The 21,027-nt window shown below is 42.8% G+C and overlaps 1 protein-coding gene across 1 annotated transcript in view; it reads right to left on the bottom strand.

Moving 5' to 3' along the window:
- LOC310835959 (uncharacterized protein) overlaps positions 1-21,027 on the bottom strand; it is a 156,794-nt gene that overhangs the window by 109,678 nt on the left and 26,089 nt on the right. The window contains exon 2 of the mRNA XM_083720929.1: positions 16,286-16,472. The gene's annotated coding sequence lies outside the window, so the exon portion shown is untranslated. The remainder of the gene's footprint in view (positions 1-16,285; positions 16,473-21,027) is intronic.

Genomic DNA, 21,027 nt, shown 5'->3' with positions numbered 1-21,027 from the left:
CCGTCTGTTTTCCTCCCTCCTACCCCCGCCCCTCCACATGGCCACGAGAACTGGCAAGCCATACTATGTCTCTGACTAGGCAGAGCTCTGGCACCCTCCTACCTTGGTGGAGTCTACCTCTTTCCAAACCTGAGCAATTTTATTTGCAAAAAAACTCATGACAGGAGTCATTACAGGAGATCTTGGACTCTGTATCAGACCCTGATGGCAAAGGTGGTTCTGTTAGACTATGAACCACCTGAAAGAGTCTCCTGGTACTGTTTTCACCAACAGATCCAGCAACAATGGTCCTCCTCACCGTCGCTATCGCCACTTGGTAGGCTCGGCGTTGAGCTCTAACCCGTGTTTGGTCTCATTGAAATGGGTTTTTCACCACCAGCACTTTAGCTGTCTCAGTAATTGTTTCATCACCCTCAGCCCCAGGGGTAGAACCACATGGTCATCCAAGTGCCATGCAATTGGAGAGGGTGCTTTTTAAGGTTTGTGGAGCAGCACACTCTTATTGCCCACCAGTAAATGTGTTTTCCATGTGTTTGGCCACCATCTATCAGGTCTCTCCAGATGAATTTGCTATTAGAAGGAGGCATGTGAAGCCATATTCCTGGAAAGAGATTCTGGAGAGAAGCACTCGACCCAATTTTAGTGTTTGATTCTGTGAGAGGCGCCCAGTGCTTGGTCTTACTAGCTGCAGCTCAACTTTAACTATGTTTACAGCAGAGGAGCAAGTCCTGGAGGGCTGGCTTCCTATTCTGCCTCTATGATTGAGTTGGCATTGATGAGGAAAATTCCGGGGTGTGAGGCTACTCAACAGCCCAGCTCGTCGGGCAGAGCCCACAGGTACTTGTGGTCAGAAATGAAGGAGATTCCAGCCACAAATTGGAGCAAAACAGCGGTCAGTAGACCAAGATCTTTTATTGTTGCGCAACAGGTTCCCACAGGAGTAAGAACTCCAAACATGGGGTGACATTGACTTTTAAAACTTCCCACGGTCACCCAGAATACATTGCGTACAGAGTCAGTGACACATCACTACTACCTCAATAAAGCGTTGCAAAAGGGGAGGGTTACACAGGGATTAACAAGATTAACATAGGCCAGCGGTAGGCAACCTAAGGCCCGGGGGCCGGATGTGGCCCAATCGCCTTCTCAGTCCAGTCAGCGGACAGTCCAGGAATCAGTGTGTTTTAACATGAGTAGAATGTGTCCTCTTACTCAAAACGCATCTCTGGGTTATTTGTGGGGCATAGGAATCCATTCATTATTTTTTTCAAAATATAGTCCGGCCCACCACATGCTCTTGTGGGATGTGAAACACAAGAGCAGTCAAGTACAACATTCCTAGAGTGAACATGTTTACACATGGGGAGGAATGTTTGTCTAGCCAGCAGGTAAACTTCCTGTTTCCTTCTGGGCTGGGAAAACTTCCTCTACATGTGACTAAAGGTGGGTGTGGCCTCACCTCTGCAGGTAACAGCCCCCTCTCTCTCTTTCACCACATGCATGGAAGAAGCAATATCTGCTTAGCCAAAGATGCCCTCTTGGCTTCCAGCCAAGAGAGGACAAAGGGACTGTCTTCATATGGAATACTTTCCAAGTGTATGTTACTTTTCTAAGCTAAGTCTGCCTTCTGGCATCCGATTGTGAGCAGAATGTGAGTAAACTCTTTTTAGACTTTTGTAGAAGACTGTGTTGTGTCTTATCTTTTATGAAGGAATAAGGGGAAAATACCAGAACAGTTATTATAGAGGCTTTAGCGAGCCTGAGCAAATGCATCCACTGCAAATTTTAGAAGAGGGGAATGTTACTTTGCTAAATTGTGGAACTTGTTAACACAAGTTGGATAAGGATATAATCAGACAATATATCCTCTCCTGCATCCCTGAGCATTCCCACAGGTCTGAGGGACGGTGGACCAGCCCACAGCTGGAAAAGGTTGCTGACCCCTGACATAGGCAAACATGTCCAGACTTTTCACTCAGTACAAGCTTAACACAGGCAAACATGTCCAAGCACCTCTTAAGTAAAGTTAAAGGGACCCCTGACCATTAGGTCCAGTCGTGACCGACTCTGGGGTTGCGACGCTCATCTCACTTTATTGGCCGAGGGAGTCGGCATGCAGCTTCCGGGTCATGTGGCCAGCATGACTAAACCGCTTCTGGCGAACCAGAGCTGCGCACGGAAACGCCGTTTACCTTCCTGCCGGAGCAGTACCTATTTAACTACTTGCACTTTGACGTGCTTTCGAACTGCTAGGTTGGCAAGAGCAGGGACCGAGCAACAGGAGCTCAGCCCGTCGCGGGGATTCCAACCGCCGACTTTCTGATCTGCAAGCCCTAGGTTCTGTGGTTTAGACCACAGCACCACCCGTGTCCCTCCTGCACATCCATACCCTGGCACAAGTCTGGTGATGGGCTCTTGGTTTCTTTGGCCAGCTAACTGCTCAGTAATTGTCACCTTTGAGCACTTCCCTGGGTGTACACGTGTCCTCACGCTTGAGGGATTATGGCGGGAGATAGAGGGGGAAAGAGTCCTTTCCTTAAGGGCAAGAATGGTGTTGGAATGGAGGGAATTGATGCAGGGGGTTGATTTTCTAAGATTTTCTGAAGTTAGGGGCTTTTCCTAAGCTGGCAGTCCATAAGGGAAGTGGTTTGACATATTTCTTGCAACAAAGGATCAATTTTTGCAATAGAAACCAGTTAATGGGGTTTTAATGGACTGAGTCCATTGTTCTCTCAGCAGGCAGCCATTCAGGAGCTCAGTCAAGCTTGCAAAGCTCTGCTGCTCGGCAGAACGGAAACAGGCAGTTGTACAAGGAAGATTCTGTCCACTAGAGGCTGCTATCCGCTAACCGCTATTGGCTAGCTGTCAAAATCCGATGCTTTTGATTGGTCTATACGCAGTAGTATGTAAATACAGAGTTCATTCCCAAGTCCCCGTTCATATTGATATGGCTTTATACCAGAAAGAGGGAAGCAGGGTCTTTTATTAATTAAAAAAAATGTGGTGCTTGGTGCGACAGGGGAAGGAAAGGGCTTTCCCGAGCTCATTGTCTCGCGCCCTAGGTATGTGGAGGGGTTTCTGGGGAAGGCGAGATCCCTAGCAAATTTCCCCCTCGGAAATTCCGTATAGCATATTCTTTAAAAAGAAAAAAAAGGAAAAAGGAGGTGGGGGAGAGAAAAGACTGAAAGGGAAGAAAGGTTTCCTCTGTTCCCCTCCACTCTTCCAAAATAATTCCGAGCTGAGGTGCAGAGCTCTTTCCTCCCTTGTGACCTCCCCACCCTCCTCCTCCTGCCTTCCACATAACTGGCTGTGTCACCTTGCCTGCCAATCATACCTCCCTTTGAACTGAAGCAGATTTCCATCCCCGTTTGTGCCAGTTCTGGAGTCTAAAAGCCGAGGACCTAAATCAGCCCAAGGAAAATGACACCCTTCCTACCCACGCAAAAATGCAACTTTCATTGGTCTGTTTGTTACTGGACGTGGTCGCCAAGTTTGGCAAAAGGGGTTTGTTTTTTTCTTTTGTTTTAAGAAGTGAAGCAATAGCTCATTTGCTTGCTAGTGTGGGAGTCTGCAATTCTTGGTGTTCCAGGGCTTTTTGCAAGTTGGAGTTGCCTCCAGTCCACCCTGGATGTAAGAACAGTCCTTCTGGATTAGACCAATGGATGATTTAGTCCAGCACCTTGTTCCCCATAGTTGCCCAGCAGAGGCTCACAACAAGCCCATAAGCAGGACCTGAGTGCAATGGCCCTCTCCCACTCATATTCCCAAGCAGGGCCGGACCTCTGATGAGCCAGATGCCTCAGGCGGCCGATGCTGAGGTGAGGGGATTGAGCTGGGAGTGCCCTGTGGCCTGTCCTGTACCCCTACGTTAGCTGACTGCTCTCAAGTGCAGTGAAAGCTCCTGTCTTTTCCAAAGGACAGTCAATCCAATTGGCTTCGGTACAGGAAAGTTTTTTGGGTTCCAGTTCACATAGTTAATTCAGCAAATCCTTTCCCTCTTTGTTTTTATCTTAATTATAAATCTTAACATATTGAACTTCATATTTTCATCTAATTATCAATCCTTTTTTGCATATTCTTTTAACTTTGTTACTAAAACCATCTCATTTCAATCCTGCATCATTTTAACATTCATTAATTTTACAGTGTTTCTGTAGATAGTCTTTAAATTTCCTCCAATTTTCTTCCACCAACTCTTCTCCCTGGTCGCAGATTCTGCCAGTCATTTCCGCCAATTCCATATAGTCTATCACTTGCATCTGCCATTCTTCCAAGGTGGGTAGATCTTGTGTCTTCCAATACTTTGCGATGAGTATTCTTTCTGCTGTTGTAGCATACATAAAAAAAGTTCTGTCCTTCTTTGGCACCAATTGGCCGACCATGCCCAGGAGAAAGGCCTCTGGTTTCTTAGGGAAGGTATATTTAAATAGCTTTTTCATTTCATTATAGATCATTTCCCAGAAAGCCTTAATCTTTGGGCACGTCCACCAAAGGTGAAAGAATGTACCTTCATTTTCCTTACATTTCCAACACTTATTATCGGGCAAGTGATATATTTTTTGCAAGCTTGACTGGTGTCATGTACCACCTGTATATCATTTTTATAATATTCTCTCTTTTTTATTTATTTATTTTTTTAAATTGAAATTTTTTTTATTTTCAATGCAGAATCATAACAAAAATTACAAACATTGAATCCAAAATAGTACTATACAGACAAAAATCCCCGGAACATATAAAAAAAAAAACAGAAAAGGAAAAAAAAAGGCAAAGGAAACAAAACTAAACTAAACAAAAACGAAAAAGCACACATCTACAGAACAAAACCATATCATTACATACATAAACACAAATTGACTTCCTTCCTTTGTTCTAAGACCTCAAAAAAATTACTCTTACTGTATTGTTGTGTCTAATTAGATTACTTCCATCTTTGTGCTTTTTTACACCATTTTTCTTATTCTTTAACCCTGTAAAGCATCATTCATTACATACCAATATACTAACTCCAGAACAATGTTTTTTCATATACTCTTTAGCACAACCCCATTCTTTTAATAATTTCTGGTCCGATTGTCCCCTTATGTAAGCTGTGAGTCTTGCCAGATTTATGTATTCACAAAATTTAATTTGCCAATCTTTCACTGATGGAATTTTTCTGCCTTTCCAGTTTTTGGCTATAAGCATCCTGGCAGCTGTTGTTGCATAAAGGAATACTTTCCTTTGATTTTCGGGGATATCATTTGTAATTAAACCTAAAAGGAGTGCCTCCGGTTTTTTACAAAAAGATATTTTAAACATCTTTTTGAGTTCTTCATAGATTTCATTCCAGAATTGTTTAATAGGTCGGCATTCCCACCACATGTGAAACATTGTTCCTATTTCTTTTTTACATCTCCAACAGGTATTCGATTTTGATTTGTAAATTTTAGCCAATTTTACTGGAGTTAAGTACCATTGGTACACCATTTTCATAAAATTTTCTCTTATTGTATAACATGCCGTGAATTTGATGTCATATTTCCATAATTTCTCCCATTGGTCCAGCCGAATTACATATCCTATATCACATGCCCATTTGATCATAACTTCTTTTACTTCATCCTTTAATTCCCATTCTAATAATAAATTATACATTTTGGATATATATTTTTTTGAGTTTTGTAATAATACTTATTTGATTCTTCTTTTTCAAATCCTATTACTTTATCCTGGTTGAATATTTGTGCAATTTGGTGATATTGTAACCATGTGGTACAGTATTGGGTCACCTCATCGTATGGTCTTAGTTTTAATTGGCCCTGTTCTTCCTTTAGGAGCTGCTGGTAAGTTGCCATTCTTCCTATAGTATTTTTCTTTTTAACCGATATTACTTCTAGCGGTGAGACCCACCATGGGGTTTTTGGTTCTAACAACCTTCTATGTCTCACCCAGACCTTGTATAATGCATTTCTAATTACGTGGCTTAGAAATTCTTTATGGACTGCCACTTTGTTATAAATTAGATAGGCATGCCAACCATATCTGTTGTTCCATCCCTCCAAATCCAAAATGTCACTGTTCTCCAATTTGATCCAATCCTTGATCCAAGTAAAGCATGCTGCATCGTAATATAGTCTCAGGTCTGGGAGTCCAAAACCTCCCCGCTCTTTTATGTCAGTTAATAATTTATGTTTGATCCGTGGCTTTTTGCCTTGCCATATAAACTTTGTTAGGTCCATTTTCCATTTTTTAAAACAATCATCTTTACCTATTATGGGAATCATTTGAAAAAGGAACAGAAGTTTTGGTAAGATATTCATTTTAATAGCCGAAATTCTACCCCAGAGTGTTAATTTCAATCTTGTCCAAGTTTCCATTTCTCTTTTTGTTTCTTCCCAAAAAAAATTATAATTATCTTCAAACAAATTTATATTTTTCATTGTTATTTGTATACCTAAATATTTCACTTTTTTTACAATTTGTAATCCAAATTTTTCTACCAGTTCCTTTTTCTCTTGATCTCCCATGTTTTTTACCATTAGTTTCGTTTTTTCTTTATTCAAAGCAAAACCTGATACCCATCCAAAGTTTTCCATTTTTTCTAGAGCCTTTGCTATGCTTTCCTTTGGATTTTCCACCATTAAAACTAAATCATCTGCAAATGCCCTTATTTTATATATTTTCTCTCCTAGGGATATTCCATTTATTTCTTGATCCAATCTGATTTCTTGATTTAATATTTCCAAAACCAAAATGAATAACAAAGGTGAAAGTGGGCACCCTTGCCTGGTGCCCTTCTGTATTTCAAAATAATCAGTCATGTCATTATTTATTATTATATTTGCTTCTTGTTGTTCATAAATTGCTTTTAACCCTCTTGTGATTTGGTCTCCCATGTCCATCTGGTCTAATAATATTTTTAGAAATTTCCATGATACTTTGTCAAACGCCTTTTCCGCGTCCACAAAAACAAAGGCTACCTTCTTACTTGGTTTCATGTCTAAATACTCGATCATATCAATCACTGTTCTTATATTGTCACTCATTTTCCTGCCCGGCAAGAACCCTGCCTGCTCTTTATTTATACAATCCTGCAAAACTGTCTTTAATCTTGTTGCCAATATTTGTGCATAGATCTTGTAATCATTGTTTAGTAATGATATTGGTCTATAATTGGTTATAAACTCTTTATTTCGTCCTTGTTTTGGGATTACTACTATGTGCGCCTGTTTCCAGGTGTTGGGAATCTTCCCGTCTTCTAATATTTTATTTAAGAGTGTCTTCATAGGTGATAATAATGGTTCCTCTAATTTTTTGTAATGTATTGCGGTAAGACCATCTGGGCCTGGGGATTTTCCCAGTTTCATCTTAATTATCGCTTGATGAAGCTCTGTTGTGGTTATTGGGGAGTTTAGCTCTTGAATCTTTTCTTTCTTAATTTTAGGTATATCTTTTCCACATAAATACTCTTTTATTTCAACCTCTGTCTCATTTCCTGCTTTATATAGCTTATTATAATATTTTGTAAAACACTTTTTAATTTCCTCAGGGTTATCTAAAGTTCTCCCCTCTTCCACTATTTTATCAATCAGTTTTTCCTTTTGTCTCTTTTTCAGTTGCCAGGCTAGCATCTTTCCGGGTTTATTTGCAAATTCGAACGACCTTTGTTTCATCCATTTAATATTGTCCTCAATTTCACTATTTAATATTGCTGAAGCCTGAGTTTGTAATATTTTTAGTTTTTGGTTTATTAATTCATTTTTTGGTTGTTTTGCTAATAATTTTTCATTTATTCCTATTTCCTTCCTTATTTGTTCCAGTTTTTGCTCTCTGTTTCTTTTCCTTATTGCACTTTGTTGTATGTAAAAGCCTCTTATGAAAGCTTTACTTGCATCCCATATTGTCCTGAGGTCTGTATCCTGTTCTTTATTTAATTCAAAAAATTCTTTCAATAGTTCTTGCGCTTTTTTCACAATCTTTTCGTCATTTAATAATCTTTCATTAAGTCTCCATCTTTTATTAGTTTTCTTGTGTTCCTTTAATTCTAATGTGACTGGGTTGTGATCTGTAATAATTTTGGTCTGTATTTCTGCTTTTTAAATTTTAGTTGTTAAGTTATTTGATACCCATATGCTGTCAATTCTGCCGGCTGATTTTTTAACTTCCGAGAAATGTGTATACTGTCTTTCTCCTGGGTTTTTATATCTCCATGTATCAATGAAATTTAAGTTTTCTACCATCTGAAAGAAGGTGTCTGGGAGTCTGCCTTTTTTGGATTTTCTTTCTCTCTCTGTCCTATCTAATTCTATTGATGTGACACCATTTAGGTCTCCCATCAAAATAATTTCCTCTTCTATAAATTCCAGTAAATTAGCTTCTACTTTTCTAAAAAATTCTGTTTTGTTACCATTCGGTGCATAAACTCCTACTATAATTAAATGCTCTTTACCTTTTGTTATTTTTACCCCAGTATTCTACCCTCATCATCCTTGAAGATTTTTTTTGCGTCTAGTTTAGGGTTCACATAGATCACAATTCCCCTTTTCTTTTTTACATCTGAGGATATAAATTCTTGACCCAATCTCTTATTTTCTAAAACCCTTCTATGGTTTCTAGTCACATGGGTCTCCTGCAAGCATATAATATCCCATTGTTCTTTCCTCAATACATGTTCTATTTTATTTCTCTTCCTCTTATCATTTAGACCGTTAACATTCCAAGATATAATTTTTAGATTCATTAATTTTTATTTATTATCTACAGTAGTTTTGTTGAGTAGGTAAAAAAAAGAAAAGAAAAAAAAAGAAAAAACTCATAATATTCTCTCTTAAGGGATTACATGCCGTAAATTTCATAGCTGTGGTCCACAACTGCTCCCAGTCAGCAAACATTATGCTATGTCCAACATCTTGTGCCCATTTAGTCATAGCAGATTTAACCGTTTCATCCTGTGTATTCCATTTCAACAGCAAGTTATACATTCTTGACAGTATCTTAGTTTTGGGATCTAACAGTTCTGTTTCCAATTTTGATTTTTCCACCTGGAAGCCAATTTTTTTATCCATATTGTCAGGGAACTGCCATCGGAGCCAAGAGTGGAGGTGAGGCTCCCTAGCGATGCAGGAGAAGGGCCCAGCCGGGACAGAGGGAACACTTCATCGGAGGAAGGAGATCAGCGTGACACCAGGAAGAAAAGAGAACCGGAAGGGACGTCGGAGAGACCAGCGGGGAGAGCCCAGGACCTCCGCTGGCCACACCCACTCTGCGCAGAAAACGTCCACGCAGGGAGGCTAGGAGGAGACTTGGTGTCAAACAGCTTTTATGTTGGAAGAAGAAGTAGTTCAGGAAACGTCCACTGACGGATTCTGCCGGTGACTGACACAGCCACGGAGAAAGTGCTGTTCAGCCAAGGAAAAGTTTAGCCAGGGAACGTTGCCAAAAGCAGCGGCCACTTACGCACAAGCAACCCCAATTCCCTTTACACATATTATAAGCCTCCCTTATTTGATAATAATGAAGCCAGTCTCGCACTTTATCTTTTAGTTTCTCGAAACTCTGCAATTTCAATTTGTCACCTTTTTGTTCCAAAATCTCCCAATATTTTGGCCATTTGGCCTCCATATTGAGCTTTTTCTGAGCCTTCGCTTCCATCGGTGATAACCACCTTGGGGTTTTATTTTCAAGTAAATCTTTATATCTTGTTCAGACATTAAACAATGCTCTCCTGACAATATGGTTTTTAAATGCTTTGTGAGCTTTAACCTTGTCGTACCACAGATATGCATGCCACCCAAAAACATTGTTGAAACCTTCTAGATCCAAAATGTATGTGTTCTCAAGAAGCAGCCATTCTTTCAACCAGCAAAATGCTGCTGATTCATAGTAAAGTTTAAGGTCTGGCAGGGCAAATCCACCTCTATCCTTTGCATCAGTTAATATTTTAAATTTTATTCTGGGCTTCTTGCCCTGCCAGACAAATCTAGAAATCTCTTTCTGCCACTTCTTGAAACAATCCATTTTGTCCAGAATTTGCAATGATTGAAATAAAAATAACATTCTTGGCAATGCATTCATCTTTATAACAGCAATTCGACCAAACAAGGAAAACAAATATCAAAACTGCTTTAGTATTAATGTTCACTTGCAACTTCTCTAAAATGTTAATTATATTTCTCGTGTTGTCAGACAAGTGTCTACCCGGGAGAAAGCCAGCTTGGTCTTTGTGTATCTCCTCAACTAGTACCTTTTTCAGTCTTTTGGCCAAAAAATCTGCAAAAATTTTGTAATCCACGTGAAGTAGGGATATGGGGCGGTAGTTCTTAAGTTGTGTTTTTTCGGACTCAATTTTTGGTATAAGTGTAATATAAGCTTCCTTCCACGACTCAGGCGCTTTTCCCCCCTCCAAAATTTCATTACAAACCTCCTTTAGTGGTTGAATTAGCCAATCTTTCAGAGATCTATAATATTTTGAGGTTAAACCATCCGGCCCTGGAGATTTGCCCAACTGCATATTTTGGATGGCACCTTCCACCTCCTGTTCTGTTATTTTATAATTCAGCATTAACTTATTTTCTTGAGAGATTTTTTGTAATCCATTTGTTCTTAAAAACTGATCTATGTCAGTCTCTTTCTGTGGCCCTTGTGTATATAGTTGTTTGAAATATCTCTGGAAACACTTTCTAATCTCCACTGGATTCTGTATATTCTTTCCTTCCACTTCCAAGTTTGTAATGGTATTAAGTTTTTGTCTTTTTTTCATCTGCCAAACCAGCAGTTTCCCACATTTATTAGCAGATTCAAATGTCTTTTGTCTCATCTGCTTGATTTTCCATTCTATTTCCTGATTTATCATTTTCTTATATTGTACTTGATACATCTTTATTTCTCTCAGAATCTCTTGCAACTTTGGTTTCACTCTTAATTTCTTCTCTCCTTTTATTTTCTCCAAAATTTTATCTTTTTTCTCATTTTGAGTTCTCTTCTTTATTGCGTTCTGTTGAATCAGAAACCCTCTCATAACCGCTTTGCTTGCGTCCCAGATTACTCTTTTTTCAAGCGTAGTATTCAAATTTATCTCAAAATAGTCTCTCAAAGTTTTGGGGGCCTTCTTGGTAACTTCTGCATCTCTAAACAAGGTGTCATTCATCCTCCACCTAAAGGAACCAATTGGTGTTAATTTCATTTCCATTCTCACAGCATTATGGTCGGAGCAAGTTTTAGGGCAAATTTCCGCTTTTCGAATTTTAGGAGCCAGTCCTCTAGTTATCCAAATTTGGTCAATTCTTGTCCATGTCATTTTGGCTTCAGAGAAGAAAGTTCCCTCTCGACCCAAGGGGTTCTTAGTTCTCCAGATGTCAATTAAGTCCATGTTGTCAGTCATGTCAAAAATGGTTTTTGGTAGTCTGCCGTCTTTAGTAATTACCTGTCTTTGCGACTTGTCCATATTTGTAGACACCACTCCGTTCATATCTCCCATCATAATAATGTTATATTCCATGTAGTCCAACAATGTCTCATGCAACTTCTTAAAAAATTCAGATTTCCCCTCATTTGGTGCATAAACTCCTACTATGAAGAATTTCTCTCCTTGAATTTGTATTTCAATTGCCACAAATCTTCCTTGATCATCTTTAAAAATAAATTTCGGTGAAAGGCTCTCTTTTGCATAAATTACAACTTCTCTCTTTTTAACTTTATCTGACGAAATAAACTCTTGGCCCAATCTTTTATTAATCAGTACTTTCCTATGGAGCATTATCACATGAGTTTCCTGTAGGCAAATCAAGTCCAGTTGTTCCTTTTTCAATAAGTGGAAAACCTTTCTCCTTTTCTCCGGGGAATTAAAGCCGTGAATATTCCAACTTAATAGGTGCAGAGACATGGTGTGGTTATTTTGCTTCTCCTCCAACTGCTCCAAGTAGTTGTTCTTCTTCTGTCGGTGGTGGCTCTTTCTCTGGTTTATCCAATCCCAAAGGTAGTGATACTAATTCTAGTAATCCTGGTTTTAATGCTCTTGGCTCTTCTCCTTCTTCAGCTTCTTTTTGTAGATCTTCTTCGTGGTCTCTCAAGAATTTTTCTTTATCTTCCACTGATCTTATTTTGGTTTTTCTCCCTTTAAAGGTAAAAGAAAGGCCTTGGGGAAACTCCCGTCTGAAAACAATTCTGTTTCTTCTCAACAGGGCCACCAGATCTCCGTAGTTAGCCCTAAGGTCCAATAAATGTTTCGGAATATCCTTGAAAATCTCTACTCTTGATTCTTGTATCTCCAGAGTCTGCTGGAAATGCAGATTCAGTATTTTCTCTCTCTCTTCTTTCGTTCGGAGGGTAATCAGACAGTCTCTCACCCTGTTTTTTCTCCCTCCTCTTCCAAGTCTAAAGGCACTTACAATCTTAAAGTCTTGCTTAGCATCCAGGTTCCAAAAGTCTGCAAATTCTCGCGTAAGAAAGTCACTTAAACTGTCTTTTTCAAGTTCAGGTACTGCCCTGATCCTCAAATTAATCTGTTTTTCCTTAAGTTCAACCATAGACAGGAGCGTCCGGTGGTCCTCAAGTTGTTTACATATCGGTGTGATCTTTTCCTCCACAGCCAAAGCTTTTTCCTGTGCTTCCTCAGCTGCCTTTTGGTTCGAGGTAGATTTTTGCAGCAGTCTTTCGATGGATTCTGTGTTTGAGTTCACCTTTTGCCCCAAGCTGTTAATGCTGGTAGTGTTTTGGTCGATTTTAGTTGTTTGTTCAGTAACTTGGTTACTTAGTTTTTCCAAGGTTTCATAAATTTTGCATAATACTGAAGTAAAACTCTCTTCAGATGCCATTCCTTTAGGCCCAGCTTGTACAGGATCCTTTCCTTGTGTTGCAGTTTGTACTGCGGTTTGTGCAGGGTCTTTTCCTTGTGGTACAGGGGGGCCAGATATGGATGCTCTGCGCTGCTGCAATACACTGGTCTGTGTCAATCTAACCTTACCCGATCTTGTTGTCTTTTCCTGAGGCAATTCTGCCATAACACTTTATCTGAGGATCAAGGTCAGTCCCACGGCTCGAAGCTTGTTTTGCAGTGGAAATTTCCCTGGCCAGTTAACAGTGGAAAATCCCCAGCTAGTTGTAACAATTTCAGTATTCCTCTAGGGGGACACAGTAACAGTCAATGGAAACAATATAATGTCTTTTCCAGTTTTCCAAAAGTCCCCCATCAACAAAATAGGCAACAGTTTCAAGTCCAGAGAAGCCCTTCAGAATAAAAGTATCTCACTTGCAGAGTTAGCTGTCAAAAAGTAACATTGTCTATAAACAGTGCGTCTCTTATTGATCCTGGCAGTCTGTTCCCAGGGATTAAGTGGTGGTCTTTACTCTCTTTACTTTCCTTTTTTTTTTTGCAGGCAAAAAATACTTTCTCCTCTTCCCTCCCTTCTCCTGCAATTCAGGGGGGGGGGGGAATTTTTTTGTCTGATGTTAGGATTTAAGTCCTTTTAGACACAACTCTCCAGGTTTTAGCTTAAAGAGTCTTTGCTTTGATCTATATACAGAAAATGGAAGGCGGACTTCCTGTTTACGCCTTCCCGCTTCAGTGCCAAATTAATCCTTTTTTCTTATGTCCCCGATCTTAAACTTGACCTACTCACGGGTAGTTGATTGTCAGCCGAATTGTCACAGGAAAAAGGTCAGCGCTCTCCGGCAACAGCTGTGCAGCTTCACTCCACGGAAAGAGCAGTTGGCTCTCAGCACCGCGCCAAACCCCTGTTACGCTCCAGAGCCCCTTGCGGGGTTCCCTCGCAAATGGGGGGGGGCGCTGATGGTGCCCGCTGAGTCCCACGATCACAGGCTTCTCCCGCCTGTGAATTTCAAAGGGGTTCCCGCTTTGCTGTAGCGGCAAGACCCAATTTCTGCGGAGCTAGTCCCTCGAGGTTAGAGGGAATCCGCCATTGCCGATGGCGCCGCCTCCGGAAGTCATTCCCGTCCATTTTAGTTCACTGATGCCCAGGATGTCAATATTTATTCTTGCCATCTCATTTTTTACGACATCCAACTTACCAAGGTTCATGGTTCTTACATTCCAGGTTCCTATGCAATATTTTTCTTTACAGCATTGGACTTTCCTTTCGCTTCCAGGCATATCCACAACTGAGCGTCCTTTCGGCTTTGGCCCAGCCGCTTCATCAGCTCTGAATCTTCTTGTACTTGTCCTCCGCTCTTCCTCAGTAGTATGTTGCACGCCTTCCGACCTGAGGGGCTCATCTTCCGGCGTCATAACTTTTATATGCCTGTTGCCTTTGTCCATGGAGTTTTCTTGGCAGGGATACTGGAGCGGCTTGCCGGTTCCTGCTCCAGGTGGATCACGTTTGGTCAAAACTCTCCACTATGACCTGTCCATCTTGGGTTGCCCTGCTCGGCATAGCTCATAGCTTCTCTGAGTTATTCAAGTCCCTTCCCCACGGCAAGGCAGTGATCCATGAAGGGTCAGCACTCTGCAGCGCTACTAAGCTGTAAATAGCCAACAGCTGGAGGAGGCAGGCAGGGGAGAGGACGGGAAGGAGGCAGGTGAGCAAAGAACGGAGGGGGACAGGAAGGGGAGAGGAAGGAAGCGGGATCGGTGGGTGCGCCTTTTATTCTGCCTGGAAGACCAGCGCCTACAGCTAGACTATCAAGTGGGTTGAAAGGGTCACTTTGGGGGCAGCGCTGCAAATGCAGAAGGGATCTTGGCCGGTTTCTAAAAAGGGAAAGCGAGTTTCCCTCTGACAAATGCTTTCTGCCTCACCTCTGCAAAGCTCCACATGTTTCCGCCCAACCCTGTCCTCAGCCAACCCCTCACTTAGAAGCCACTCTTGGGTTATTGACTTCTGTGTGCTTGTGTATCTGTGTCTCCCTTGTATCTATTAGGGGAAACCCGTGTGGAGTTCCTCTCTGTGTAAAGTCTTCAAGCTGTGCCTGTGTGCGCCTGACAAATCTGCCCCATTGCCTTTCCCTCTTCAAAATTTATCTTTTCCCCCACCTCCGGTCTCCGTTCTTGTGTGTCCTGGCTGAGAGGAAAAACAGAAGACGGGTGGCCATCAGTCAGGGATAGTCTACGAGAGATTCCTGCATTGCCCCAGCGGGTTGGCTTGATGACCCTCAGGGGTCCCTTCCAACTCCACAATTCCGTGGTGCAGGCTTGTGCATATTTTTAGGTACAAGTTGGATGCAAGGGGTGCAGCCCATCTTATGCACCACTGGCTCGGGAAGAAGTCCCACTGATCATGATGAGACTCGCAGGCGAGTAGATTGCTGCTGTGCAGGCCTGCTGTTTAAATAAATGTTTTCCTTTTCAGATAATACAGAGCATGGTGAAATCCCAATAACTAAAACCTCCCCTTCCGTAGTTTCTTTCAGGAGTTCAGCCTACACTCGAGTAGGACCCTGGCAGAGACACGTGCCCGACTGGCATGTTCCCTCCCTCCTGGTCGATCGTTTGGGAGATTCATAAGCTTTCTTCAGCCCGAACATCACAGCGACCGATGCCAACCGACACTGGCACACTTAGGGATCCGCAGAGTTTGTGCATCATGTGTGACAGACCTCAGCAACTCAGCATTTTGGCTAATCTACTTTATTTACGTATAAACACACACATGGAGCACTGCAACATGGCTCCCTCTCTCTCTAGCATCAGACAGCAAAGAGAAAAAGAACAAAGGACAATAGTCCCACTTCACGGAACACAGTAACACAAACATCCTGTCTCCGTCACTTCCCACTCTGTGGAGTCAAAACATATACCATCATGTGATAGACAACAATCCCATGACTGCAATCATGGAGCTGGAATTCTAACAGTTTCAAGCACTACTACAGGTTCCGCATAATATCTGTACTGCATTGTTTAGTGAGGCAGCACCTGCCCTTTGGAACTCCCCGTCTCTTGCAACAAAGCACATTCCTTTGCTAGACTCTTTTCAGGCACCTGCCAAAAGCATTCTTGTTTAGGCAAGCATACCTAGAAGCTTAGAAAGTTGAAGTAATTTTCATCTCTTTTAATATTTTAGCTTTTGTATGTTTTAAATTAGGATTCTTATTTTTTAAAAAAGTTTTTATTGTTAAAATAATTCAGCATTAATACACATGTATTACAAATATACAAGCATACAAACATACATTTCATACAATCCTTAAAAGTGTTCAAACATACTTACACTCAGTCCCACAAATAATTCCTTTTCCCATCACCATCCACCACCCCTCACCCCACCTTTGTGTTTGACTTCCAATCTACTCAATTGCCATTTCTTTCCACTTCTATTACTTTCTTTCACACACCTTTAACCTAATTTCATACTTCTTTTTCTATTACACATTGTTATCCATCTTATTTAGTATTTCAGTGTTTGAAATGGAACTTGTTTATTCTAATAGGAGTTCTGATTTTTCGATATGGTTTTGCAAGTATCTTTTAAACACCTTCCAGTCCCTGTCTATCTTCTCTTTTGAGATCCTTCCAATTTATCCCATTGTTTTGGATAAGACTCTCCTCCTGCAAGAGGGGAGGGGTTGTGGGCGGGATCCGATCCCCGCCTCAAGCAGGGGGGCGTTAGCCCCCTGCCACCCACTCACCTGGCTGGCGCACCACGCCCACAGGTAAGCGCCCAATCGGGCGGCTTGGAGGGGCATGGTTTGCAGTTTAACTTACTGCTGCGCCAGCCATTCTGCCTCATTTTCCGCCTTCCCGTCGCGAGTCAACACATTCCAGGTCGTTGTCCTGCTCCTGCACAGTAGCGATCATCGGGGACCCCTTTAATCATCTGCAGTTCACTGCGAGGTTTGGAGAAGGGTGTCTGGGTTTTATCCATATCTTTTCCTTCAGGGCTTTCTGTGCCTGCTTCTTTCCTCTTTGCTATACCCAGCTTCTTTGTCCCATTCTCCTGTTTGTCTCTAGAAATTTTTTTGTGCGCAGATTCCCTTATCACTCACGCGCGGCTTCAGTTACCTTCCTCCTTTAAACTGGGCTATCGTTCCCCCCCCCCCCCATTTTGCCTTTTAAATTTAGAGGCTTGTGGGTGCTCATTGTGTTACCTTTTTAAATCCAGGCATCCAGTTCACTAAGTGCTTTAGTTTTCGCAATCTGCCTTACTGTGTCTTCTCCCCCCCCCCCCCTCCTGCTGCCTGACTGCTTGTTCATCTAAGTGCGATTGAGAGCTTAGCGACTTTCGGTCTGCTAGTGTGTGTGTCTTCTGAGTGTGTGTTTTCCCGCTGTGTTTAAATTGTGCACGTGTGTGTTCTCCCTGAGCTAAAATCCTTTTGAAGGAGCCTTTATTCTTAGCCTTCTTTAACAAAAATTTTAAGTTGGGGTCTTTGCAAGCCCTTCCGCTCCTTATGTTTGTGTGAATTAAAAACGCTAGCTTTCCCTGCTTTCTCCCCTATAGATCTTTTAACGGAGCCGTGCAATGCTGGCTGCTGCCTATATCTTTCCGTTTACGTCGTCTAACCCACATTCCCCCTACCATTTCTGCTCGGACTGCTTCCCTGCGGTTTTTCTTTTTTAAAAAACTCTCCCTGCCCAAGGAAACTGCCTGCCCCGGGAGAAGCCTAATACAGAAGGCAGATAATCTAGGGAGGATGGTGGCAATTTAATAAGTCCCTGGGCAGTGATTTTTTCTGCTGATACCGCTGGGTTCATAATCCGCGAGCAGAGTTTTGTGGGCGTGTGCACGGCAGTGTGGGGCTGCATGTGGGGCCGCTAGTCTTCATTCACTACACCTATGAGATCGTTGGCATTTTGTGTTTTAAGAGCTGCAGTTGCAAGCTGCCTGGCTGGGGTTTTAAATATATAATCGCGTATAGCTGTTGTTAGTTCAACCCTGCTGCTATTAACCTTTACCTTTACATTTTGGGGTCTTGACAAGCACGCCCCTTTTGCCTCCACTTGAAAGCCACCCCCTTCCTCCTTCATTTTAAACGCCGGCTGCCCCCCCCCCCCCGCAGCTCCTTCACTCCTTCATTTCATTATAAATCAGTCTTTGAAATAATTGCCAAGTAAATCCGAGAGGAAAATTGCGCTTGTCTGGCTTATTACTAGGGTGAATTCAAATTTGCTGCTTGTTATACCCTTTCAGGTTTACGGTCCCTCTTTGTGTTACTCTGCTTATGATTTAGATTTGCTGGCAGCTCAATCTTGTCAGGAGAACAGTATCTGTGCCTGCCCGGCAGGATACATTGTTCAGCTTAACGATTGCCAGATCTTCCTTTTGTTAAGGGCTTGCCAGGTTTCATTGTTGCCTTAACGACCGGCAGTTCCTGTTACCTTGTGAGTCTTTGTGTTTGCCGAGGTCAGCAGGGAAGGTTTATACTCATCTAATTACCCTGCCACATCTCAATAGCAGCTTCATTTCAAAACCCCAACAGGCAACAATCTAGTAACATTGTTAAATCGCTGTTTGAATGCTTGGCAGTCAGGATTTATTGTGAATTCAAGTACCCAGCAGTTCACATATTGGTGGCCTTTTGTGCTTAAGTGCCAGCCTTAAGAGGTCTGTTCCGGTCGGATCACGAGGTGGAAACAGGCGAGTTTGCCCTCGGGAGAGGGTGACCTGCTCCAAAGAGGCAAAGGGGGGTGCTACAAGGGCACCGTAGCCCCCCAAAACCCACTGAAAGGAGATTCAGTGGGTCAGGATCCCGGCGTTGTCAGAAGAGCGATTCCCCTGGCCGTCAGGTATCCCCTTTTAAGAGGAGACGAGAACGGTGGGGTAGAAGGGCCGACAGCGGGGCGCCATTGCCAGCCTCCAGGAGCAAAGCCCCGAGCCTGCCCACCGGAGCGATCGGCTTTCCAAACCAAAGAAATCGAATTGGCAACTTTTAAAAAATGATTAAAAAATAGCAGATTTGGACCTAATTTGACGCAGACAAGGGATAAACAGGAGGTCAACCTTGTCTGAACTCCGAATAATACACAGAGACTATTTACAGAGCGAACGGAACCGTGAGTACAAACAAACGGGGGTTGTTTTTGGCAAAAAGATCTATCCCCTGTGTTGGTGTACAAAACTATTTGGAAACTGAGGGGGTAGAAGATTTTTCTTTGCTTCCCTTACTTCGATTGTATTTTTTTTCTCATTTGAGAGATATGTTATGTCGCCGGAAATCACCCCCCCCTCATTTACACGTGTACTGCACAAGCACCACACACATACACGCATCTCCCCTCCCTGACCCTAGAGATGCCCCTTTAGAGGGTCATCTCTTAAAAGCCTTCCGTAGATAAGGAAGCGCTCGACTGACAGTCTTTCGCCATAGCGCTCCGCTTCGCTCTATTTTTACTGTGAGTAGACCGGGCGCCTGAACTCTAGGTCAAACAGCGGCAGCCTCAGCCAATCACCATTATCAAACAGCGCCCCTTGCGGCGGCCACGCTGGTACTGCAAGCCGCAAGCGTCTGTTCCCTCTCCTTTTGACAGCTCTCAATACAATGTTTCCGAGTTCAATTGACCGTGACTGATCTAATCAAAATGTAGCAAGTTGCTTCCGAAAAGTGAAAGTACTTTGAACTTCAAGGACCATACTCTTTATAAATTCACCAAAAATCAGCCGTACATCGGATTTTCATCGGACCACTTTTATTTGACTACATATTACAAGGACTATCAAAGGGGGGTAACCTGACACATGGCAACCATAATCCTTCGACCGAGCGGTCACGTACTCTGCGGCGGACGTGACAACCTTGATTACCATCGTGATGGGCTCAGACAGAAGGCTATCAGTGACACAATAACTTGCATATTTTAGTGTATTCCGCACGGACTTTCACAAAGGAATCTGACCGGATTCCCCTCAGGGGGCAGGAAACTTCGCCCTTCTCTTTTGTCTTTAAAATGACTCATGTGGGGAGGGGAGAGGAGACTCCAGCCAGGTGTCAGGGCACTCAGATTACCTGTATAGCCCCTCCTCGACTCCTCCTAATTTTAATGTAATCATGATGTAAATATGATGTAATTCTGGGGGTGTAGCTTCGGGGATTAGCAACTAATAAAAGTTAGGGTCTTCCTTTGTTCGGGGCTTCCATCTTGCTTCACTTCGTGGGCGGTGGGAGTCCTGTCGCGACAGTCTTTTCTTAAATAAAGACCGAGCCTACTGGCTGCTGTTTTGCTCTGAATTGCTCTGGTCGGTGTCTTCATTTGTCCAAGAGAGCCCTCGGACTTTCCTGCAACAGTTTTGGCGACCGTGCTCAGGGACACTTGGTTCTCCTGCAAAGGTGAGAGGGGAGATAGAGGGGATCGGGCGCCACTGGGCAACATTTGCCCGGGGATCCTTTTTCCTCTCCCTGCATCCTCTTTGTGGGCGGTAATCAACCGTCACCAGAAGCCCAACCAGAGAGAGCAAAGGCGAGGTAAAGCCGGCCAAGGAAAAGGATCCCGGGATCTGCGAGGGACATCAACGGACGTGAGTATGGTTCTGAATAAGATACATTGGGAGGAGGGTGGAAGGTAACATCTCCACAACAGCCAAATCTTTCTCTTTATTTCCAACGTCACACCTAAATCTTGAATCTCTCTTTCTCTTTCTCTCCCCGTTTTCCCTTTCGGAGCGTGGCCAGGGAAAACGTGGTGCTTATTGTTTTCTGATGCCCTCTTTCGGAGTCGGCCAGAGGCGTCCCCTACGAATCTCTCTATCCTTTTCTCCCCCGTTTTTCCTCTCGGAGCGTGGCCGGGAAAGAACGTGGTGCTTATTGTTTCCCTGACGTCCTCTCTCGGAGTCGTCTAGAGGCGTCCGTACGAACCCTTTCTTACTGTCCCTATTTATGCAAATGAAGCCGCCCCTCCTGCACGGCGACCTTTGTTAGGGATGACCCGTGTACGTGAGAACGCAAGGTCATTTGCTTCCTTTCAAAACTTTGTTTTTCTCGGGTCCTGATCTGGCACTGCACTGCGCAGGCGTTCAGTAAGGAATCCGAACTTAATCCAAAGGCTAGGCAGGAGGCTGTTGTGGAGGGTAGAGGGGAGGTTCACAATTGGGGCCCCACACTAGGGTTAGTCTTGTAAACAGTGCTGTGGTTTAGGTTTTCCGGGCAGAGAGACCCGTGGTTTAG

This window comes from Podarcis gaigeae (assembly GCF_964106915.1).
Source record: "Podarcis gaigeae genome assembly, chromosome: W".
Taxonomy (NCBI): domain Eukaryota; kingdom Metazoa; phylum Chordata; class Lepidosauria; order Squamata; family Lacertidae; genus Podarcis; species Podarcis gaigeae.
Note: the sequence above shows the minus strand (reverse complement) of the source record. Positions and strands in the feature narration are given on the sequence as shown.